This window comes from Cetorhinus maximus, chromosome 18 (genome assembly GCF_964194155.1).
Source record: "Cetorhinus maximus chromosome 18, sCetMax3.hap1.1, whole genome shotgun sequence".
NCBI classification, from domain to species: Eukaryota; Metazoa; Chordata; class Chondrichthyes; order Lamniformes; family Cetorhinidae; genus Cetorhinus; species Cetorhinus maximus.
In genome coordinates this window covers 4,504,213-4,516,997 of record NC_135896.1, presented here as the reverse complement: position 1 = coordinate 4,516,997, position 12,785 = coordinate 4,504,213, and positions in this window count along the sequence as shown.

Sequence of the window (12,785 nt, the reverse complement as noted above, 5' to 3'; positions counted from 1 at the left end):
CACCACTGTAGAGGAGTGCACTGAGGATGCAGGCTTGGTAGACTTGCTGTTTGGTTTTCTCACTCAGGTTGGCGTTGTTCCACACTCTCTCACTCAGCTTGGACACACCAGCTGCAACTTTTGTGAAGCATGTGTTCATTTCAGCATCAAGTGACAGATTGCTAGTGATTGTGCAGCCCAGATATGTGAAGTTATCAGCGATCTGCAGGGTCATTTTGTCAATGCTGATCGATGGCGATATGGCAACAGCCTGGACCATGACATTTGTCTTTCTGACGCCGATGGTCAAACCAAACTCTTTGCAGGTGTAAGAGAGTCTGCCCATTTACCTCTCCAGCTGTTGCTCAGTATGGAATGTTAGTAGAATTGTCAGTGTAGAGCAATTCTCTGAGGACTTGTCACACCTTCGTCTTGGATCTCAGGCAAGCAAGGCTGAACAGCTTTCCATTCTGGTATGTAAGTAAACACCCTCTGAAGATGATATGAAGGAATATGACAGCAGCAAAGAGAAGAATATGCCAAAAAATGTCAGTGCCAGACACAACCCTGTTTGACCCCAATCAGGATCTCAGAGGGTTCCAATGTTGCCCTGACATAGCTGTTCTTACCCATCATGTTGTCATGGAAAGAGGAGATCACTTTTAGGCAACAAATTTTCTCCTGCAGATTAAATAGACCATCCCTGTTTATATGGTCGAATGCCTTGGTGAGATCAGTGAAGGCAGTATACAGTGGTCTCCTTTGTTCACAGCATTTCTCTTGCAGCTGCCGGACTGAGAAAATCACATCCATTCTAGATCTTTCAGTTCTGGAACAACACTGGGATTTGGAGTCAATGCATTCAGTCAATATCGGTGTCTGACATGGGAAACATGGGCAAATACTTTTCAAACGATGCTCAGCAGGACGATGCCTTGATAATTGTTGCAATCGCTGCACTCACCCTTGTTTTTGTACATAGTCACAATCTTTGCATCACACATATACTGGGGCATTCCTTGCTCCCTCCAGCAGAGACAAAGACGCTCGTGCAGGTGTGTTGGTTTCCCATGCTTGATGAGTTCAGGCAGCACACCATTAGTACCTAGAGCTTTGAAAATGACAAGCGAGTCAATAGCTTTGCTAAGCTCCTCCACAATATCCAGCTCTGCCATAACAGGCAGGCTTTCTATGGTGTCTAGAGCTTCTGTCTTCACGGAGGAAGACACAAATAACTTCCCAGAAATACTAGGGAATCAAGGGTCTAGTGAAAAGGAGGAATTGAAGGAAATTAGTATTACTAAAAAGACAGAGCTGGAGAAATTAACGGGACTGAAAGCCGATAAATCCCCAGGGCCTGATAATCTACATCCCAGGGTACTAAAGGAGGTGGCCATGGAAATAGTGGATGCATTGGTTGTCATCTTCCAAAATTCTGTAAATTCTGGAACAGCCCTGGCAGACTGAAGGGTGGCAAATGTAACACCACTATTTAAAAAAGGAGGGAGGGAAAAACAGGGAATTACAGACCAGTTAGCCTAACATCAGTGGTAGGGAAAATGCTAGAGTCTATTATAAAGGATGTGATAACAGGACAGAAAATATCAGTGGAATTAGACAAAGTCAACATGAATTTATGAAAGGGAAATCATGTTTGACAAACCTACCGGAATTTTTTGAGGACGTAACTAGCAGAATAGATAAGGGAGAACCAGTGGATGTGGTGTATTTGGATTTTCAGAAAGCTTTTTATAAAGTCCCATATAAGAGGTTAGTGTGCAAAATTAAAGCACATGGGATTGGGGGTAATATATTGGCATGGATTGAGAATTGGTTAGCAGATAGGAAACAGAGAGTAGGAATAAATGGGTCTTTTTCGGAATGGCGGGAGGTGACTAGTTGGGTACCGCAAGAATCAGTGCTTGGGCCCCAGCTATTCACAATATATATCAATGATTTGGATGAGGGAACCGAATGTAATATTTCCAAGTTTGCTGATGACACAAAACTGGGTGGGAATGTGAGTGGTGAGGAGGATGTTAAGAGGCTTCAAGGTGATTTAGACAAGTTGAATAAGTGGGCAAATACATGGCAGATGCAGTATAACATGGGTAAGTGTGAAGTTATCCACTTTGGTAGGAAAAACAGAATGGCAGAGTATTATTTAAATTGTAATAGATAGAGAAATGTTGATGTGCAAAGGGACCTGGATGTCCTTGTACACCAGTCACTGAAAGCAAGCATGCAGGTGCAGCAAGCAGTTCAGAAGGCAAATGGTACATTGGCCTTCGTTACAAGAGGACTTGAGTACAGGAGCAAGGATGTCTTACTGCAGCTGTACAGGGCCTTGGTGAGACCACACCTGGAGTATGGTGTGCATTTTGGTCTATTTACCTATGAAAGGATATACTTGCCATAGAGGGTGTGCAGTGAAGGTTCACCAGACTGATTTTTGGAACGGCAGGATTGTCATATGAGGAGAGATTGGGCTGACTAGGCTTGTATTCACTGGAGTTTAGAAGAATGAGAGGAGATCTCATTGAAACATTTAAAATTCTGACAGGGCTGGACAGACTGGATGCAGGGATGATGTTCCCTTGGCTGGGGGTTTCTAGAACGAGGGGCCACAATCTCAGGATACAGGGTAGGCTGTTTAGGACTTAGATGAGGGGAAACTTCTTCACTCAGGGTGATGAACCCTGTGGAATTCTCTGCCACAGAGGGCCGTGGAGCCCAAGTCACTGAATATATTTAAAAAGGAAATAGCTAGATTTCTGGACTCTAAAGGCATCAAGGGGTATGGGGAGAAAGCTGAGTGACTACTCCTGCTTCTATTTTTTGTTTCTTTTTCTATGTTTCTATGTTTCTTCAGTGAGGGGGCAAGTGTTCTCCCTAGAGTACAACACAAGGTAGTGTTCCACCCCCCTGTCCAAATGTTTATTGCAGTTGGTGAAGACCACCCCTGCCTTTGTTTTCGATGGAGCCATTTTCTTTGCTGATGGATCTTTTAATCCTTTCATACATGTCACTGTGTCGAAGGGCATCTGTATATTCTGGCAGAGTTTATTCAGAGTTTCCTCGCTCGGATCTCTCGTAATTAATGAGAGCGGGTCGCTCGACTTCAATGACAGGTTCCATCATAGTGATTTTAGCCTCGAACCAGTCGGCATTTTTCCGCTCTTGCATGTGTTGGGAGTGTGGTATTGTAGGTGGGGCCTCGAAATAAGTTCTAATTTGCTTATGCACTCTGGTGTGAATGCTAGACCACATTTTGAATTGAATCATGGAACTGTTTGTTTTTATCTGGGTAGGCAATATGGCTGACATTGATGTGAGGACAGCATTTCTGCTTTGGATGAAAACATTTGGCAGGTTGCATCCTGACCCTACTGAACACCAGGGAGTGATCTGTTTCACAGTCAGTGCTGAATTTCTTTCAATTCATTCATGGAATCTGCATGTTTATTGCCCATCCCTAGTTGCATTTGAGACGGTAGTGGTGATCTGCCTCTTGAACCGGTGCAGTCTGTGTGGTGAAGGCACTCCCATAGTGCTGTTACATCTGGTTCGTGGATTTTGACCCAGCAATTATGAAGAAGTTACAAGAAATCATACATTGGCTCAACAAGCGAGCTGTCCACACCCTAATGATCGTTTCTTCTTGCAACTGGCCAAGCTGCCTAACTTAAATATCAAATCACCTTTGCAATGATCTTTATAACCTTCTTTCAAGGGTTGTCAGGATGTTTCATTTACAAGATCATACCGCCCTATCAAAATCCACTTTAAACTACAATTGGCCAATGAGGCATCCAATTTTTTTTTTGTTCAAAACATGATATTAGAGATTCCTTTGACAATATTCATGGGCTGGTTTTTGCGGAGTCAGGGAGACACCATGATCCTTTAAAAATGGACAGGATCCAATTCTGGGATTCTTATTCCCATTCCCAGCACCACTAATTCTTGCTAGCACAGGAGACGGGTATGGATAGTGAGCCCACACCCTGCAATCCCGATCTGGCCAGCTCCATTGCGGGGGAAGGGCAGGTATCTCCTAGCCATGGGCAGTTTTCATGGAGTCGGGCAGCTTCTCAAAGACTCATGGTTTACGGCCCCTCAGAGGAACTCCCTGGACCACCTTCCTGTAGGAACCATATCGAGGTGGTCTGCTTCAACATTGGTATCATGAGGATGCAACCCTTGCCACCAGACCTTCAGAGGCCACCTTGGGGATAGAAGAGGAACAGAGGAGACATCAACCATATGAATACTGTGGCTACAAGAGCAAATCAGAGGCTGGGAATTCTGTGGCAAATAACTCACCCCCTGACTCCCCAAAGCCTGTCCACCATCTACAAGGCACAAGGCAGGAGTGTGTTGGAATATTTTCCACTTGCCTGGATGAGTGCAGCTCCAACAGCCTTCAAGGAACTGAACACAATGTAAAACAAAGCGGCCCGCTTAATCGCCACCCCATTCAACACTTTAAACATTTACTCCCTCTATCATCAATGCACAGTGGCAGGAGTGTGTACCATATAAAAGATGCATTGCAGCAATTCATTATGCCTCATTCGACAGCAACTTTTAAAACCGTAATCCCTGCCACTTAAAAGGAAAAGGAAAGCAGACACATGGGAACACCACCAACTGTAAGTTCCCCTCCAAGCCACACACCATCCTGACTTGGAACTGTATCCCAGGGTCAAAAATTGCACTCCATTCCAAACAGCACTGTGAATGTACCTGGACAAGATAGACTGCAGCGGTTCAAGGAGATGGCTCGCCACCACCTTCTCAAGGGCAATTACAGATGGGCAACAAATGCTGGTCATGCCAGCAACATCTACATCCCATGAAAAAATAAAGAATACTCCTGACGGCTCTCCATGAGCAGGTACTCAGATCCTTTTGCATATCACACTAACTCCACATTTCCAATTTTTCATTCCAATTCTATGCACCATCACAGCTTTCTCTGGCCAAAATCCTAAAATCAAAACCATCCATAAAAAGTTCCACAACAACTTCGCCCAACAACGCTACCAATCATATTGAATATTCACCTTTGTGCATTCCCTTAGTGCCTGTTTCATGGTTCCCCTTGCCCACCCCTAATGCTTCTACACAGAGCTAGCCCCAGTAGCTGCAGCATGGCTCGTGGAAAGCTGCTGGCTTTCACTGGGGAGAATGCAGGTGACCTTGCAACATGCTCTCAAGCAGCTCTGGGCAGTAGATGCACAGGAATACCATCACTTCCAAGTTCCTCTCCAAGTCACAAAGCATTCTGAGTTGGAAATATATCATAGTTCCTTCATGATTGCCAGGTCAAAATCCAGGAACTAGCTGTAACAACACTGTGGGAGCACCTGCACCACACAGACTGCACTGGTTCAAGAAGGTAGCTCACCATTACCTTCTTAAAGGCAACTAGGGATGGGCAATAAACATGCAGGGTCCATGGATGAATTTTTAAAAATTTAGCTGGTTGTCTGTCATGGAAAGGGGAAAGGCAAACTGAACTCCTTTATTTTTCTTTTTTGAAATTGGTTGTGGCGTTTTTCCCCAAACCTTTGTTTGTGAGGTCAATTTAAAGTGACTCGCAGCAAACTCTCTTTAGTGTTAAATCAGAGGTATTCTTTATTCATACATTCAAACCCAGAGGATGATTGCAACGACATACACGCACACAAGCACACAAGAAGGTGATAGGAAAGAGGAGTTTTGTAACTATGAATAACTTAAAAGAAAAAGAATCAAAAAGAATTTAGCCCTTGTCGGGCAGGCTTAGTTGGGGAAGGGGGGTGCGGTCAGGAAGCCGACCACTGTCCGCGATCGAGGCTGGAAAGCGATTTTATACTGGCGGGCCAATTAATGCCCGCCCAGCGTGAAACACGAGCGGCAGCACTCATGCCTGTGCAGGCGGGGGGGAGGAGGGCAAGTAGGAGCGAGCACGACCTTCATGCATGCATGTGAGTGCACGCTTGGAGGTCTCCCTGAGGCACAGAGCTGCCTCAGGGAGATGAAGAGTTTTAGAAAGAAATAATAAAGATTTTAAAAATGACATAAAACATGTCCCCTCATGTGACTCTGTCACATGAGTAGGGACATGTTATAAGTGAAATCTGAAGAATTTTATTTCATTATTATTTGATGTTGGAAACCTCAAACCGCCTGTGGATGAGGTTTCCAAAAAAGTACAAAGGCCATAAGGTTGAATGGGCAGCGAAAAATTCTATTTAAATGATCCTTTAGTGACCTCAATAGGCCTTTTAATTGTTGGCGGGCACGCTGCCAACTCCGACGTGCACCCGCCGACTGAAATATCGCATGACTGTGCGTTGAAGTCGGGACGCTCGCCCTACGTCAACACGCATCATTTTACGCTCGAGCGGGTCAGGCAGTGCCTGCCCACCAAGGTAAAAATTTTGCCCATGGTTACTAATTCACGTGAATGCCAGAGTCCAGAATGTTAGAGTCCAGTGAGTGTTCCTTCATGTAGAAGTTGAAGTTCAGGCGGGTTCCACTAACAGAAAGCAGGAGTTGCAGAATTCCTTTAAAGTTGATGGTGGTGCAGCAAGAGGATGTTGGTATACAGAGACTCGGTCTGTCCTGCAGGCTATGGCAAGAATCTTCCAGAGAACCAGGCTTTGAAGAGAATTAGACTTGGGGAAGGCTTTGTTGTCAGCCTGGACTCCTGCTTCGGTTTTGACAGGCTGGACATTAACAGCAAATTGAGTTGGGAGTCTTGGAATGTAACATTAAAACTTTTCAAAGGCCAAAGGAGCTTAGGTCATTGATAAGTCAGATGCAGGCTAACGAGCAGTTTCTATGGCTGGGATTTTCCTGTCCTAACCGCGGTGAGAATCATTGTGGATGGGACTGGAAAATTTGGAGAGCAGCCAAAAGTTAATTGACTTTGGGCAGAAATCTCCAGTCCCACCTGCCGAATGCCTCTGGTCAAAATCCATTGTTCGCTTTAGAAGATAGATGGCGGCTGTTAGTACCTCTACAGGTATAACGAGTTTTGTTGGCTCTCCCTTTGTTATAAGTCCAGGCTGGGAGACAGACCATCTGATGGTCCCTGGTTTTGTTGATTGTAATGGGTCTACACAATAATAGGTGTGAGATTCCACAAGGATGAGGGTTGAGCCTTTATCATGACTACTGTTGGAAGTTTCCAGAAATGCAGCCAATTTGCAAATAATGTGACCTGTAGCACCCATGTTTTGGTCCAGCAAAGTCCATTTTTAAATAGACAGTAAGTAAAGTTTGATTTAAACAGTTTATGAACTCTTTCATGTGTATTGGACATAGCATGTCACTTTAATTACATCCTATGAACTGTCTAGCGTGCATTTTCATGAGCTAACTGTTCAACAAATTTACATGGCTGAAATACTCCCCCCCATATGGCCCTCATTCTGGTAGGAAGTCAAGTGGCCTTGTAAAAAGGGAAACAGTGCACCATTCAATAAATTTCCAACCTTTAAATAGCTCGCATTCCATGAACATCATACTCAATGTCTGAACAAGTTCTTGTGCAAGGCAAACATCCTGAAACATTCTGAGAATAGCGAGTGAGAACTCAGTCAGAGATGGCGAGATGAGAAAGCTGTGACACTGCCAGGATTGAATAGAAGGAGGTCTCAAACAGTGATAAAGTGACAGCAAGTTTGGGTTTTGAAAGGTTGTAAGAGGAGGGAAGATGAGGAGTTCCATGTTTTGAAAAGATTGAGTTTGAGCAGGAGATGGTAAAGATTGACTTTCTACCTGTGAAACACGTTGGGTCATTTTTCTACGTCAAAGAAATAAATTGTGTTTATATTCATGACTCTGACACCCTCAGATTAAAATCTTGCACATTTTATATATATGGTTTTTGCTCCATTAGAATTGCCACAGCATATTAATAATATAGAAACATAGAACTAGGAGCAGGAACAGGCCATTTGGCCCTTTGAGCCTGTTCTGCCATTCAATATGATCATGGCTGATCCTCTATCTGAACGCCATATTCCTGCTTTCTCTCCATACCCCTTGATGCCCCTAATCCCCAAAAATTTATCAATTTATTTCTTGAATATACTCAGTGACCCAACCTCCAAAGCCTTCTGTGGTAGAGAATTCCCCAGGTTGACCACCCTCTAAGTGAAGAAACTTTTCCTCATCTCAGTCCTAAATGGCCTGCCCCATATCCTGAGACTGTGGCCCCTGGTTCTAGACTCCCCAGCCAGGGGAAACACCCTCCCGGCATCCAGAGTCGGAATCAACAGGTGCTGAGTCAGCGGGCATGAGTTGCTGCAGCAAAGCCAGGTGGGAAAGGATAGCATGTACCATCCCCCAAGAGGGTGAGATCGTACTTGGGTGCTGCTGCAAAGGAATAAAATGAAGATGTCGATGGGGCAATGTGGCCCCTCCAAATTGAACATCACTTAGATGAAGCACAGTGGGCACAGAATGCACTCTAGGTGTGGACTTCAATGCAAAATACCAGAGTGGCTCAGTAACACAACTACTGACTGAGCTAGACAAGTTCTGAAGAACATAACCACCAGACTGGGACTGCGACAGGTGGTGAAAGAACCAACAAGTGGGATAAACCTCCTTGACCCCATCCTTAACAATCTACCTGTCACATATGCATCTTTCCATAATGGTATTAGTAGGAATGACCACCGCACAGTCATTGTGGAGACAAATTCACGTCTTCACACTGAGGACTCCCTCCATCATTCTAGGGGCTGGCATTTGTACGTTTAGTAGAGGGTGTTGAACAAGCTTTGGTGAATTTGGTTTTTGGTGTACCTCTGCCTCAGGTATGCAAGTAGTTGTTTGGTCGTACAGACCTGGATATTACTGAAAAAAAGAGACAAGCTGGCAAAGCTTTTCATCTTGCACTCATCAGGACAGCTCGCAAAAAATTACCAACAGTAAAAGGGAACAACAATTTATACTGCATGAGAAGAGGGTGCTGATTGGTTGGCAAGCTGACTCTGATTGATGGAGGCATTGCCATGGAGAATGTAGCATGAAGCAGTTAACTGCCCAGGTATGTTCAAATTCAAACCGGGTATGTCAACTCTGATTGGTCAGGCCATTGGCCCGGAGAATGAACGAGGGAACGACTGTTCCCCAAGCTTTTGTTTTGTTGAAAAAGGCACAGTGTGTGCACATGTTCCTTCTGCCTGCAAAGGACAGGGCTCTGTGCTGAATATATGTGGCTTCTAGCATGCATATGTGAGCCACACTGCGAGCCTGATTGACAATTTTAACTTGGTTTCCAGTGTAATTCTTTGCACAATAAGTATTGTTTAGCAAGTGTTGTTCAGTCATGGAATCACGTCTAATGTTAGAGACTATATTTGGAGTTTTGTAAACAAGGGCTAGTTGGATATGGTCAGTACTCTGCATGTTGTGAACAGCCAAAGGGATGTGTTGTTTGATATAATCCACCAGTTGTTGGGATGTACAGCCTATATATCTGATGCCAAGTCAGAAAGATGTTCTGCCAGTCACACAAATGAGTGATATGGTATATGAATTTCAGTGCCAGTGTGATGCCAGGTATATAGGCCATACTCACAGAATCATACCTTACAATGTCCCAGACACCACCATCACCATCTTGGGAATCTCCTGTCCCACCAGCAAAGACTGACCCACTAGAGATGGTGGCATAGTGATATGCAGTTGGGAGGGAGTTTCCCTGGGAGTCCTCAACATCAACTCTGCATCCCATGAAGTCTCATGACATCAAGTCAAACATGGGCAAGGAAACCTCCTGCTGATTATCATATACTGCACCCCTTCAGCTAATGAATCAGCATTGAACACCACTTGGAGGAAGCACTGAGGGTGGCAAGGGCACAGAATGTACTCTGGGTGGGGGACTTCACATGTCCATGCAAACAGATTAGCAGCTCAAAATTGGGCATCGATGAGGCACTGTGGGCCATCAGAAGCAGCAGAGTTGTGTACAACCACAATCTGTAACCTCATGACCCAGCATATCCCACACTCTACCAATACCATCAAACCAGGGGATCAACCTTGGTTCAATGAAGAGTGCAGGAGGGCATGCCAGGAGCAGCACCATACCTAAAAAAATGAGGTGTCAGCCTGGTGAAGATACAACACAGGACCACTTGTATGCCAAATGGCAAAAGCAGCCAGCGATAGACAGAATTAAACGATCTCAGAACCAACGGAACAAATCTAATCTCTGCTGTCTTGCCACATTCAGTAGTAAGTGATGGTAGACTATTAAATAACTAACTGGAGGAGGAGGCTCCACAAATATCCCCATCCTCAATGATGGGGGAGCCCAGCGCATCAGTGCAAAAGACAAGGCTGAAGCATTTGCAACAATCTTCAGCCAGAAGTGCTGAGTGGATGATCCATCTCGGCCTCCTCCTGAGGTCCCCAGCATCACAGATGCCAGTCTTCAGCCAATTCAATTCACTACATGCGATATCAAGAAATGGCTGAAGGCACTGGATACTGCAAAGGTTATAGGCCCTAACAACATTCTGGCAATCGTACTGAAGATTTGTGTTCTAGAACTAGCTGCATCCATAGCCAAGCTATTCCACTACAGCTACGACACTGGCATTTACCCAGCAATGTTGAAAATTGTCCGGGTATGTCGCTCACAAAAGGCAGGACAAATCTAACCCAGCCAATTACTGCCCCATCACTTAATCATCAATGTTGTTGACATTGCTAGCAAGCGGCAATTAATCAGCAATAACCTGCTCACTGAAGCTCAGTTTAGGTTCACTCCAGGGTCAGGGTCACTCGGCTCCTGACCTCATTACAGCCTTGGTCCAAACATGGACAAAAAGCTGAACTTCTGAGGTGAGGTGAGAGTGACTGCCCTTGACATCAAGGCAGCATTTGACCAAGTGTGGCATCAAGGAGCCAAAGCAAAACTGGAGTCAATGGGAACCAGGGGGTAAACTCTCCACTGGTTGGAGTCATACCTAGTACAAAGGAAGGTGGTTCTGGTTGTTGGTGGTCAATCATCTCAGTGCGAGGACATCACTGCAGGAGTTCCTCAGGGTAGTGTCCTAGGCCCAACCATCTTCAGCTGCTTCATCAATGACCTTCCTTCTATCGTAAGGTCAGAAGTGGTGATGTTCGCTAATCATTGCACAATGTTCAGCACCATTTGAGACTTGTCAGATACTGAAGTAGCCCATGGTAGAGCTAGGAGTCACTGTTTAAAAATAAGGGGTTGCCCATTTAAAACGGAGATGAGGTGAAATCTTTTCATTCAGAGGGTCATGAGTCTTAGGAACCCTCTTCCAGAAAAGGCGGTGGAAGCAGAGTCTTTGAATATTTTTAGATAGATTCTTGGTAAGCAAGGGGGTGATAGGCTATCAGTGGTAGGCAGGATGCAGATTTGAGGTTACTATCAGATCAGCCATGTTCTTATTAAATGGCGGAGTAGGCGCGAGGGGTCGAATGGCCTACTCCTGCTCCTTTTTCCTATGTTCGCGTCCATCTGCAGCAAGACCTGAACAACATTCAGGCTTGGGCTGATAAGTGTCAAGTAATACTCACACCACACAAGTGCCAGGCAATGACAATCTCCCAACAAGAGAGAATCTAACCATCTCCCCTTGACATTCAGTGGCATTACCATCGCTGAATCCCCTACTATCAACATCCTGGGAGTTACCATTGACCAGAAACTGAAGTGGATCAGCCATATAAATACTGCGGCTACAAAAGCAGGTCAGATGCTGGGAATTCTGCAGAGAGTAACCCACCTCCTGACTCCCCAAAGCCTGTTCACCATCTACAAGGCACAAGTCAGGAGTGTGATGGAATACTCTCCACTAGCCTGGATGAGTGCAACTCCAGCAACACTCAAGAGGCTCTACACCATCCAGGACAAATCAACCCACTTGATAGGCACCCTATCCACCATCTTCAATATTCACCCCCTCCTCCACCAAAGCATAGTGGCAGCAGTGTGTACCATATACAAAATGCACTGCAGCAACTCACGAAGGTTCGTTAAACAGCACCTTCTAAACCCATGACCTCTACCACCTAGAAGGATAAGGGCTGTAAATGCTTGGGAACACCATCACCACCTGGAAGTTCCTCTCAAAGCTACACACCATCCTGACTTGGAACTATATCACCATTCCTTCACTGTCACTGGGTCAAAATCCTGGAACTCCCTCCCTAACAGCACTGTGGGTGTACCTACACTACCTGGCCTGCAGCGGTTCAAGAAGGCAGCACATCACCACCCTCTCAAGGTCAATTAGGGATGGGTAATAAATGCTGGCCCAGCCACCAATGCCCACATCCCATGAACGAATAAACAAAAATAGGGCATTGGTGCTGGAAGGGATTGCTAATCTAGCAGTCTGTGATGGGGTGTGTTGATGAAACAATAAAGCATAATTTCCCTTCACCCACTAATTCTCCAGATAAAAGATAGACACATGTGTCCAATACTCCTCCATCACCATCTCTGGATATGTCCTGTCATTGTGGCAGTACAGACCCACCAGAGGTGGCAGCACAGAGGGACACAGAGAGAGTGGGCCTGGGAGTCCTCAACATTGACTCCAGACTCCATGAAGTCCTTTGGCATCTGGTCAAACACATGGAAGGAATGTTCTCTCTCAGCTGATGAATTGGTGCCACTTGGAAGGGGAACAATAACATAAATATATTCTGGATGGAGGACTTCAATATCCCTCACCATGAATGGCTTGATAGCACCACGGCTGACTGAACTGGCTGAGTCCTAAAGGTCAGATCTTCCAGACTGTGTC